This window comes from Neoarius graeffei, chromosome 3 (genome assembly GCF_027579695.1).
Source record: "Neoarius graeffei isolate fNeoGra1 chromosome 3, fNeoGra1.pri, whole genome shotgun sequence".
In the NCBI taxonomy this organism is placed as follows: Eukaryota; Metazoa; Chordata; class Actinopteri; order Siluriformes; family Ariidae; genus Neoarius; species Neoarius graeffei.
The window spans coordinates 974,656-987,415 of record NC_083571.1 but is presented as its reverse complement, the minus strand read 5'-3'; positions in this window follow the sequence as shown (position 1 = coordinate 987,415).

Genomic DNA, 12,760 nt, shown 5'->3' with positions numbered 1-12,760 from the left:
AGGATGCTGTGTAAACTGTAAATAAACACAGAAGATGAAGATTTGCAAATCATGGAAACTATATTTCATTGAAAATAGTAGAAAGACAACATATCAAATGTTGAAAGTGAGAAATTTTATTGTGTTTTGGAATATATCTGTTCGTTTTGAATTTGATGTCAGCAGCATGTTTCAGAAAAGTTGGGGCAGGGGCAACAAAAAACAGAAAAAGTTGTGTAATGCTTTAAAAAAAACTAATTAGGTTAATTGTCAACAGGTCAGTCAGATGATTGGGTATAAAAAGAGCATCCCAGAGAGGCGGAGTCTCTCAGAAGTAAAGATGGGGCGGGGTTCACCGCTCTGTGAAAGACTGTGTGGGCAAACAGAGCAACAATTTAAGAATAACATTCCTCATTGTAAAACTACAAAGAATCTGGGGATCACATCCTCTATAGTCCATAATATCATTAAAAGATTCAGAGAATCTGGAGAAATCTCTGTATGCGAGAGACAAGGCTGAAAACTGACATTGGATGCCTGTGATCTTCAGGCCCTCAGGAGACACTGCATTAAAAGCAGACACGTGTCTGTAGTGGAAATCACTGTATGGGCTCAGGAACACTTCAGAAAACCATCGTCTGTGAAAACACTTAATTACTGCATCCACAAACGCAAGTTAAAACCAGATATAGACAATATCCAGAAACCCCGCCCCCTTCTCTGGGCCCAAGCTCTTTTACAATGGACTGAGGCGAAGTGGAAAACTGTCCTGAGGTCTGAAGAATCAAAATTTTTGAATTTTTTTTAGAAATCATGGACCCCACATCCTCCAGGCTAAAGAGGAGAGGGACCATCCGGCTTGTTATCAGTGCACAGGTCAAAAGCAGCATCTGTGATGGTATGAGGGGGCGTTAGTGCACATGACATGGGTAGCTTGGACGGCATCATTAATGCTGAATGATATAAACACATTTCAGAGTGACATGCTGCCATCCAGACAAAATCTTTTTCAGGGAAGGCCTTCCTTCTTTCAGCAAGACAACGCCAAACCGCTTTCTGCACATATTACGGTACAACTGCATGGCTCCATAGTAAAAGAGTCCAGGTGCTAAAGTGGCCTGCTGCAGTCCAGACCTGTCTCCCATTTAAAACATTTGGTGCATTATGAAGCGCAAAATACGACAAAGGAGACCCCGACCTGTTGAGCAACTGAAATTGTATATCAGGCAAGAATGGGACAACATTTCTCTTTCAAAACTACAGCAATTGGTCTCCTCAGTTCCCAAACATTTACAGAGTGTTGTTAAAAGTAGAGGTGATGCAACACAGTGGTAAACACGCCCCGTCCCAACTTTTCTGAAATGTGTTGCTGACATCAAATTCAAAATAAGCATATCCATCCATCCATCCATCCATCCATCCATCCATCCATTATCTGTAGTCACTTATCGTGAGCAGGGTCACAGGCGGGCTGGATCCTATCCCAGCTGACTACGGGCGAAAGGCGGGGTTCACCCTGGACAAGTCGCCAGGTCATCACAGGGCTGACACATAGACACAGACAACCATTCACACTCACATTCACACCTACGCTCAATTTAGAGTCACCAGTTAACCTAACCTGCATGTCTTTGGACTGTGGGGGAAACCCACGCGGACACAGGGAGAACATGCAAACTCCACACAGAAAGGCCCTCGCCGGCCATGGGGCTCAAACCCGGACCTTCTTGCTGTGAGGAGACAGCACTAACCACTACGCCACCGTGCTGCCCTATATTGTACATATAAATGTATATTTATATGTATCGTTTAATATTTACGACATTTCAGTTAAACGCTTTTCAGTTGTCAAGAGGTGAAAAAGTTATCAAAACGTTTCGCACTGAGAACTGAACATTTGCTGAAACTAGCTCTCTGTGTTCCTGATGTGAGTTTTATTTCTAGTTAAATCAGATCATTTCACCTCGCAGTAAGAATCATGAGCATTTTAGTTTGTTTGCTCTGTCATTCAGCAAAGACATGGCAGCTAAAGTTAGATGCTATCAGTCAATCAGGCAGAACAAAGTGGAGGAACACAAACTCTGTCGGTCACGTTAGCTTTGATCATGAACCATTTGCCCCCTGCTGACGTTTCAAGATGATTATCTGATTCCACTGCAGCCTGCAGTGTTTCTCACATCTCATATATGGTGTTTGATAACATTCAGCTTTTAGTTATTATCATAAGTGTATCTCTGGGGGTTTTAGTTCCATCGAATCCATCATGTAGTTTTTCATAGACTGTGTGTACGATTCCAGGAAAATTCCGCCTTTTTTATCTTCTATAAAATGACCAGTAGAAATTAGCCCAGTATATACAACATATCCTGTCTGAACTGACTTTGGTGAAAATTTAATTCCATTTTCTGGGGAGTTTGATGTTGATGATATGTGGCTTGGCGGAGGTGTGCACTTACACTTGTAGAGTTCTTTTGCATTAATGGAGCAGTAACACTTTGGAGGTTGGATGTGATGGAGAATAAGATGCTGAGGTGGTCATATAGAGTTAAGGAGATGGATAAGATCAAGAATGAAGTGATATGGAAAGGAATGAAAGTGACAGAAATTCACAAGAAGATCCAGGAGAAGAGAATGCTCTGGTATGGACATGGAATGAGAAGTGATGAAGAACTATGTTGGGATGAGAGTGCTAAAGCTACTTGTTGATGGAAAGAGGAGAGTCAGAAGACCAAAGTGGGGATGGATGTTGTTGTTGAGGAAGACATGAGAGAGAAGGGACTGGTTGAAGGTTGAAGGAGATGCCCAAGATAGACAAAGATGGAGGCAGAAGACTCGAAATGGCAACCTGACTGTGGGACAAGCTGAGGAAGGAAGGAAGGAAGGCAGGAGCAGTAACGCTGACATCAAGTGATGTGTATTTTTTTTTAATTCCAAAAGAATCCTGGAAGAATTCCTCCTACAGTTATTCTTGTTTTTCTTTAATAAATTCCTCACACTGTTGCAGAGTGAATTCAGCTGCTGCGTGAAAGAGGAGAAAAGATGAGGCAGAGGGGGAATTAAAAGCTCACAGCAGTTATTCCATCTTCATCACTTTTAGTTATTCTGAAGAAATTCTGTTTTCCCAGCAACAGACAGAAAGCAGATCACTGGTGATCTGAGAAGGAAAACAGGAAATTAAGTTAGTCTTATCAGATTAGTAGTCATGATGGTGGAAGTAAGTGATGGGGAGGGAAAAGTTTTGGGAAAGTTTATAGAAGTTTATAGTTTATTCAGAGGTCACGTCTGAAATTGTACATATCTCCATTATTCCCAGTGAACTTCAGAAGCTTCATCGTTCACATGTTATTATTAACGAGGTTTCTGTTTACTGTGCGTGAGAGAGAGCGAGAGAAGTCATTTCATAATGAATTAATGTTGGAGTGTGTTATTTCTTGTAGCTGAGTGTGTTTAAAAAGCACTGGCATCATTCTCTCTCTCTCTCTCTCTCTCTCTCTCACACACACACGATGCATTCTTCACATCTTAATGTGAACTTTATCATAATAGTAGCTGACTGTTTTTGAGCGAGAGTTTCACTGCACTGTGGAGAAAGACTCTGGACTCCACAGATCCAGGATTTAAAATATTTCAACACACAAAATTAACATAGAATGCTTTTAACTTTTCTCTGCTTTAAACACAACAGCGGTGAACTGAGTGTTGAGGTGACTTTGTTATCCGTCATGTGTATACCCTTCTTCAAACACGAGTAGAGTCACTGAACATCATATAATCATGTGATCACTTCTGTTAAGTAATTCAGGTTTAAGGAAGCAATGGGATCGATATATATAACACGATTGTGTCCTTTTGCCGAGGGGGCGGGGATTGGGGTTGATGAGGAAGAGAGGAGTGGATGGAGAGACTCATGTGAGAAACATGTTTGTGGATCAGAAACATGTTGGAGGAGAAAGTGAAGAAAAACAGGAAGTGATGTAAGACAGAAAGGCTCGTGGATCTTAGACACCGTAGATGTTTGAATTCGTGCTGCTCTCAGAAAGAACAGTGTCAGTGTTAAAAGCGTCACACCCTGTCCCACTGTGCCATCTGTCCCTTTCACACAGACGCCGAGTCCAGCTCTGTTACGACCAATCACTCAGCTCAGAGGAGGAACAACACACACCCCGTTCCACATTCACACGCTTCATACAGAACATGGGGAGGAGCAAAGGAGTCAGAGTCCCGACTTTAACAGGATGTGGGAAAGGGGCGAGAGAGAGAGAGAGAGAGAGGGAGAGAGAGAGAGAGTTAAACTCTGACTTTTAAAGCCCCTTTATTGATATTGAATAGTTATATGGATCAAAAGCATCCTAAAGCATCTACTAAGTAGCCCAACCCCATAATACGAGAAACACATTTTACCAATTAAATATCAATTTACCATCAACTTCTGAAATCAAACCCTTGTTTATGCACCATTTATGTGAGCAAATAGTATTAGCAGTAACTTGAAAAAAAAAAAAAAAAAACATGTTCCACTCTGACCCTTGATTCCGCTAGAACCTTAAACATGTCCACTTGGTTTACACTCTGCCCCGCCTCCTCCTCCTCCCATCTACTACTCTTCCATACCGCCAGCTTTGCTTTTCAATCAAAACATTTAAACAAGTTCAGAGCTCTCTTATTTCGTGAGTACTCAACCCCCAAAATAAACAATTCCTTTGAAAAAAATGGAACCAAGTCTACGAAACACTCCATCCAGAAGTTGGAAAAGAGAAGACAGTTTTAAGCAATCACAAAAACAGTGAAAAACTGTGACTGGTCCATTACAAAGACTGAACAGTGGAGAAATATCAGGCCTCAACTTTGCAACAAAAAAAAGACCTTGGTGGCCATGGTCCGGTGGAGAACACACCACTGAAGATCACCAAAGTGTTTTAAAATTAGACTTTTATACAACATCCTCCACGAGGGTGACTGGATCTCGACTGGCTCACGAGTCCTCCATTTTGTATCAGGTCTCTTCTTCAGTATGTTAAAATGCACACATTAAACTTAGGTGACATTGGGCATACCTAACAACCTGCTCCCCCCCCCCCCCCCCATCTCTCCCCTCTGTCTGTCTCTCTGAGTTACATGTCGATCCTGAGATACTAGTGATGCTGAACCCCTTCTGCTCCTCGGACTCACATGATCCATCCTGATGCCCTACGTCTGGCTGGAGTCTCATCACATCGCTCCTGTGGAGGACGGAGTCCATATGGACAGTCGAAAGACACACTTGAAAGACGTTCTGGACGCTTACAGTAATACATTTACGTCTGAGGACTTCCGTTGACTTGCTAACTTTAAGACTGCAGTTGTCATGAACAGTTTTACACTCAAGTCTCCATCAATGAATAATTTATAACTTCAACAAAACAGACTTCCCATTAAACTATTATGAATTTACTGGTTACACAGTTGTACTTTGTGACTCTATTGGACACAGTTATAGAAGTGAGTTATTTATAATCATGTTGTTTGTTATCACCTAGATGAGGATGGGTTCCCTTTTGAGTCTGGCTCCTCTTGAGGTTTCTTCCTCATGCCATCTGAGGGACTTTTTCCTCACCACCGTCGTCACAGGCTTCATCATCAGGGATAAATTAGGGATAAAATTAACTCATGTTTAAAATCTTTAATTTTCTGGAAAGCTGCTTTATGACAATGCCTGTTGTTAAAAGTGCTATACAAATAAACTTGAAACTTGAAACAATACTATTTTACAGATCCTTCTTACCAGGTCTTACAAAATGTAAGTCCTGCATCTCTTAAAGGAGTACCATCTCTCATTGTTCTCATGTACAACTCTGTTGGGGTGAACAAGTAAATCAGGAAATGGGACATTGACTGGATCTCCATCAATAAATTGATTAATGAAGCTCAGAAAGCAGTCAGGTAGACCTGCCTTCAAACTCTTCAGTATGTCTCCTACCATTCTTTCAGACTTACATCCCAGAGAAGATGCAAGATTATGTACAGACCTCCAGCTTCTTTCCATCAAATCAAATGAATGACTAAGATTGTTTATTTTTGCTCTGGTAAAATGCGATGTAACATGTTCAGATACAACACTTTGTCTAAACCAGTAAAAATAAAAAACACAAAAAACAAAGGCTCATCGAGGCCAGAGTGTTCTGTTCATGGCACTCTGAGGTATTGCCAGGCCTCAAGAACAGAACCATAAAAACTGGTAGGCAACATCTGAACAGAGTTAGTGTGTGACAATAAAAACAACTATCAATCGATGGGCAGCTCAGTCCTGGCCCTCAACAATGCAAGGCCAAACTCCACCCAGGGCAGATCTGTACTATACAACAACTTCTGGGCAGACTGAAGTCTCATTGCCTTTACTTTGGTAGCCTTGCCCCACTTCAGCCACAGGGAGATAGAGGACCCCAGAAGGGAGCCAGTGATTCCCATCCCAAAAGAATTTCACAAAACTCTTCCGAAGAGAGACGAGAAGCTCAGCAGGTGGATTTAAAAGAGCTAGTTGATGCCACAGCATTGATGCAGCCAGATTTTTGACAATAAGCATTCACCTTTTAGAGTACAGCTGTATACGGATCCACTCCCACTTCTTCAGTCTCCCAAGCACCTTTTCAGATAATCCATCCCACTCCCTCTGCATTAACAGGCTGTGCTAAAGAAGGCCCTAAGGATCTTTAGTCTGTCTCTGTATAGGCAGCTGTGGCACTTCCATGTCCTGCCACTGCCCTACCAGCAGGGACAGGCTTTTCCCTAGTTCACTTTTACAGAGGAAGCCTTTTGAAATGTGTCCAAGCAAGCAAACAAGTTCCTTATTTCCTCTTGTCACTGTATGACAACAGATACATTATTTGCATAAGCAAGAAGCTTCACTGGTGAAACCCCTCTTGGAGCAGAGGCTTGAACAGAAACACCTTGAAGATTCTTCCTTCACTGTGTCAGAAGACTCTCTATAGCTACAGCGGACAAAAGACCAAAGCGACTACAGCCTTGCTGAATGCCTCCACTGACAGGTAAAGGTCTTGTAAGTGTCCCATTTATCTTTAACATGCTACATCTGTGTACAGGAGTTTGATGTATGCTATGAAATAAGGGCCAAACCCAAATGCTTCAAAAGTTCTGAAGATGTAGTGATGGTCCATTTAACATAAATGATGAGTCCCCCACCTTTGCTTTTCCCGCATGCTTTAGTGTCTCTGTCGGCTCTCACAGCAGTGATTCCCCGCAGGTCCACGTTAGCATCCAGTACAAGGTGTGTTAGCCATGTCTCCGTAAAGATAAATAAGCTGCTCTCCCGGTAAATCCGCTGGTTGTTCAGAGCGGAAAGCTCGTCGACTTTATTCGGCAGCGAGTTCACATTCCCCATGACAACGGAGGGAATGGATGGTTTGTAGTGCTGCCGGTTGTCCACTAGCCTAGCCTTTAGCTTAGCTCCAGCTTTGCAGCCCCTGGGTTTCCTCCTCAGTTCTGCCGGGATGGGGTGTCGTATCCCGGCTCGTCCCATTGTTTTCAGGGCCAGCAGCTCCTCTCTCGAATGAGTGAGAAAACTGGCTCCTGGTTGCGTGTTAAAGTTCAATATATCCATGTTATATAGTTAAACACACTATCTCTTCGTAAGAAGAGCAAAAAGTAAAAAAAGGTGGAAAAAAGAGGTTTAAAGAGCTAAAAACTACAGAGCTACTGGAGAGGCAGCCGTCTCACACAGCGCTGATACGTATAAGTATAACTCAAGTCATTAGTTTTCTTTTGTTTCAGACATGTAAAAGTTTTTTCCTTTACCTGACATGTTTCGACGGTGTAACTTCCGTCTTCATCAGAGGGTCACCCGGATGTTGGTGTGTGACGTGCCTTTATAATCAGCTGATGTTACGGAGGTGTGGCCTCCCTGTCAATATTGACAGGTCGGTCCCGCCTCCCGCTGTCAGTGTTGCCCCCTCAGGACGGCGCTCCAGGTGTGGGAGAGCATGTACGCCCCCTCATCCCTGTTTATTGTTCTTGGGCTCCGCTTTCTGATTTCTATTGACTCCTTAATCCAACGGTGGTATCTGTTGTTCTCTTGCTGTATGATCTGAGCATTGTCCCAGTCCATTATATGATTTTCCCTTCTGCAGTGGTCCGTTATTGCTGATTTGAGGTTCTCTTGCGTGGCTTTATCTTTTATTGCTCTTGTTTGTCTCTGTTCTGTTTCTTTTTCACATTCCTTTTTATGTTCCTTTTTTTGTGTACTAAAGCTCCTTCCTGTCTCCCCAATGTAGGTTTTATTGCATGACAGGCATGGTATTTCATATATGACATTACATTTACTGTGTTGGTCGATTTTGTCCTTAGGGTGAACTAGTAGCTGTCGTAGTTTGGTGTGTGGTTTCACGGGTGTTTGTATGTTGTGTTTTTTCATGGCTCTTTGGATTTGTTCTGTAACTCCTCTGACACACGGTAGAGTCATCGCAAACCCCTCCTTCTGCCTGTATATTGTTCCGCAGAACTGGAAGTATGTGGATGTGGCAATGAAATTGAGCAGTTGACTGATGACTCTCAAGAAACACACACAGTTATCAGTCAACTGCTCAATTTCATTGCCACATCCACATACTTCCAGTTCAATATACAGGCAGAAGGAGGGGTTTGCGATGGGGGACCCACTCTCCGCCATAATGTGCGGCTTCTTCATGGAACATCTTGAAAGAGAGGCTATTACATCTGCCCCAGAAGAGTGCAGGCCCACATTATGGAGGAGGTATGTAGATGACATCCTGGAGAAAGTGAAAGTCGGACGCACCCAACAATTGACTGATCACCTCAACTCCATAGACGACACCGGCAACATAAAATTTACACATGAAGAGGAAACAGAAAAATCAATAGCATTTTTGGACATAAAAATTCATCATATAGACGACGAAGACATCAAAATAACAATCTACAGAAAACCAACACACACTGATCAATATCTGCTCTGGACGTCCGAACACCCCATCGCACACAAACTGTCAGTTGTCAGAACTCTCTACGAATGTGCAGCAATCATAACCGACCCCACAGAACGTACAACAGAACAACAACACATACGGCAAGCTCTGATCACATGTCAATATCCACCATGGGCCATACACAAAGGCGCACAACAAGTGAAAACAAAAGAAAAGACGCAGGAAAAAGGAAGAAAACAGACAACCCAAAAACAGGAAAGTAAAGCAGTAGTGACTCTACCGTGTGTCAGAGGAGTCACAGAACAAATCCAAAGAGCCATGAAAAAACACAACATACAAACCCCTGTGAAACCACACGCCAAACTACGACAGCTACTAGTTCACCCTAAGGACAAAATCGACCAACACAGTAAATGTAATGTCATATATGAAATACCATGCCTGTCATGCAACAAAACCTACATTGGGGAGACAGGAAGGAGTTTTAGTACACAAAAAAAGGAATGTGAAAAAGAAACAGAACAGAGACAAACAAGAGCAATAAAAGATAAAGCCATGCAAGAGAACCTCAAATCAGCAATAACGGACCACTGCAGAAGGGAAAATCATATAATGGACTGGGACAATGCTCAGATCATACAGCAAGAGAACAACAGATACCACCGTTGGATTAAGGAGTCAATAGGAATCAGAAAGTGGAGCCCAAGAACAATAAACAGGGATGAGGGGGCGTACATGCTCTCCCACACCTGAAGCGTCGTCCTGAGGGGGCAACGCTGACAGCGGGAGGCGGGACCGACCTGTCAATATTGACAGGGAGGCCACACCTCCGTAACATCAGCTGATTATAAAGGCACGTCACACACCAACATCCGGGTGACCCTCTGATGAAGACGGAAGTTACACCGTCGAAACATGTCAGGTAAAGGAAAAAACTTTTACATGTCTGAAACAAAAGAAAACTAATGACTTGATTTAATAAGAAGACATAATGAACGTGATACATCTATTACAAGTATAACTGTTTCCTGTTTTAAACTGTTGACAGAAGACTTGAACTTGCTTTTTACCCACATCCCACTATAGACTGAGGGATGGACAACAGACTTTACTCTCTCCAGGCCTCCCAGGAAAGGGTGAAAGAAACCACAAAGTTGTGATCCTGCAAAAAACTATTGCTGAAAACCCAGTAGGAGGAACATGAACAGTTTTGTGACAGAGGAAAGGCAACAGAAATAAAATGGTGGTCTGACAGGAAAGTGGGGGTGATACAGCTACAGCAGAACATTCCTCTATGGGTCGTTTGGCTGTACACTCTGTCGAGCCTTGCTCCTGAAAGTACGGTTGAGCTACACCTCATCCAGGTGTGCTGCTCTCTCCACACGTCCACTAAATCATGGTAGGCAAGCAAGGCTTTTAGAACAGTAGCAGACTTTGGATGGGGTTCATCATGGTTCCTGTTTAGTGTGTGGTGAACTGCGCAATTAAAATCCTCAGCTAAAAAAAAAATCACCCTATTTTTAGAACAATCTGATAACACAATCCTTAGTTTCTGGAAGAACTCTTTGCATTCTGCACCAACATTAGGGGCTGGACAAAGAGGAAAGAAGAAACCACTGAAGTCTACATCAGTGTGCTGCATTTCCCCTGGTACAAGCTCAATAATGTTTGTTGGCTGACTCTGAAAATGCTCTGAGAGCAAAACAGTAACTCCCGTACTGGTGTTAGACCCATAGCCTAAAAAAAATGGTCCTTCCATTCCCTTCACCAGTCTCCCTGATTATGGGGGTCTGTGTAAAAGAGAAGATCTTTTTGTTCCCATCACGGCTTCCACTGATGTTTAAAGAGTCCAGATTAATATAAGCCTAGGATGCTAAAAATAAATAAATAAATAAACCTCCATGGATGACGTGAAAGGACTTCTTTTTCATTTGTGCTTATTGAGTTTAGCTCTGTGCGTCTTAAGAGTGCATCTTCCTGCACATGTGAACTTCCTTCAGGTGGTAACACTATCTGCTCAGGTTCCTCAAGGGAAGCTTTTTTCATTGTCATTGAATGAGATACCAAAAACAAAGGTCAATCTGTAAAATAATAATAATAATAATCCAACCCACAGCTTGCATACATTTGTTTTTGTAACATCAAGAAATTTATTCATTTGCTCCAACGTGTGCAATTTCTTTTTTTACCAGTTGATCCTCAGTCTGGGGCGGCACGGTGGTGTAGTGGTTAGCGCGGTCGCCTCACAGCAAGAAGGTCTGGGTTCGAGCCCCGTGGCCGGCGAGGGCCTTTCTGTGTGGAGTTTGCATGTTCTCCCCGTGTCCGCGTGGGTTTCCTCCGGGTGCTCCGGTTTCCCCCACAGTCCAAAGACATGCAGGTTAGGTTAACTGGTGACTCTAAATTGAGCGTAGGTGTGAATGTGAGTGTGAATGGTTGTCTGTGTCTGTGTGTCAGCCCTGTGATGACCTGGCGACTTGTCCAGGGTGAACCCCGCCTTTCGCCCGTAGTCAGCTGGGATAGGATCCAGCTCGCCTGCGACCCTGTAGAACAGGATAAAGTGGCTACAGATAATGAGATGAGATCCTCAGTCTTCTGACTCTGGAAAATCATTGAGTAAGGCCCAATCCCAATTCTAATTTCTACCCCTTCCCCTACCCCTCCCCCTTCCCCTTGGCCCTTCCCCTTGAAACTGAGCTACAAGGGATAGGGCTTGAAATTCAACCCTTACGTATTGGGATAGCCCTTCAACGATCGCATACGTCATCGCGTACCTCCGTCAGCGTTTACGTTAGCAAAACGCGACCAAATGTGTCATTGGCTGCGACCAGCCGCTACAGTCAGAGCCAGAACCAGAAATCTCTGCTGGCAGGGTGTGATTTGTTAACTAACACCACTGAATGGGATATCTTTGGCGCTTCGTGCACCACATCCGACAGAATGAGGTGTCAGAACACTCATGTAAACAATAAAAGCGAGAATAACAGAACAAAACGTACGCAGTCAAGCAACTGAAAACAATACTCACTCCCAAAGCTTTTTAGCAGCAGCTTGGATTTCAGAAATCGCTGCTCATTCTCAGCTCGAAAGCGAATCAAGCGGCGTGTTTCCTCTGGATAACAACTTAAAACACGTAAATAATGGAGAAAATACATTTATGACAATCTTCCGCCGCGGGAACCGCCATCTTTCTGAAATCCGCATGAAATCTCGCTGAAATCCGCATGGCATTGTGGGAAATCACTCAAACCCCTTCGTTCGGAGTCAGCTCCAGGAAAATCTCCATTTGGAGGGGTACAGAAGCCCTACCCCTTCCCCTACCCCTCCGCGTTAACTGGGATTGGGATACCCCTACCCCTTCACGTAAACGCGCAAAATGGAGGGGAAGGGCCAAGGGGTTGGTCCAAGGGGTGAAATGGGATTCGGCCTAAGTCCTCTATATCAATATACTCATTATCAGAGTCTCCTGAACCTTCACTGACACATCAATTCCTTCTGTGACTCATCAGTAATCTCATTCACATGCTCTCAGATGTCTGCATTCGAGACGGACTCATGAGTCTGACCAGCAACAGAAGGCTCAGCTCTACCGTTAGTGTCATTCTGACCGTTATCTTCTGTTTTATCCTGAGTGGACTGGCGAGTGTCATTCATATCATTAGTGAGATTCCCGCTGGCCTCTGCTGCCGCCCCTGTGGCTTCAGAGTTCGGTAAAGTGATAAAAATCATGTGTTCTTTCCTCTCAGTCATCACTTTCACCGAGACATTCAGGGAATCGGACTGAAAACTGAGGATGATGAAAGTTTAAATTCAATTCAAAACATTTTATTTGTCCCCTAGGGGCAATT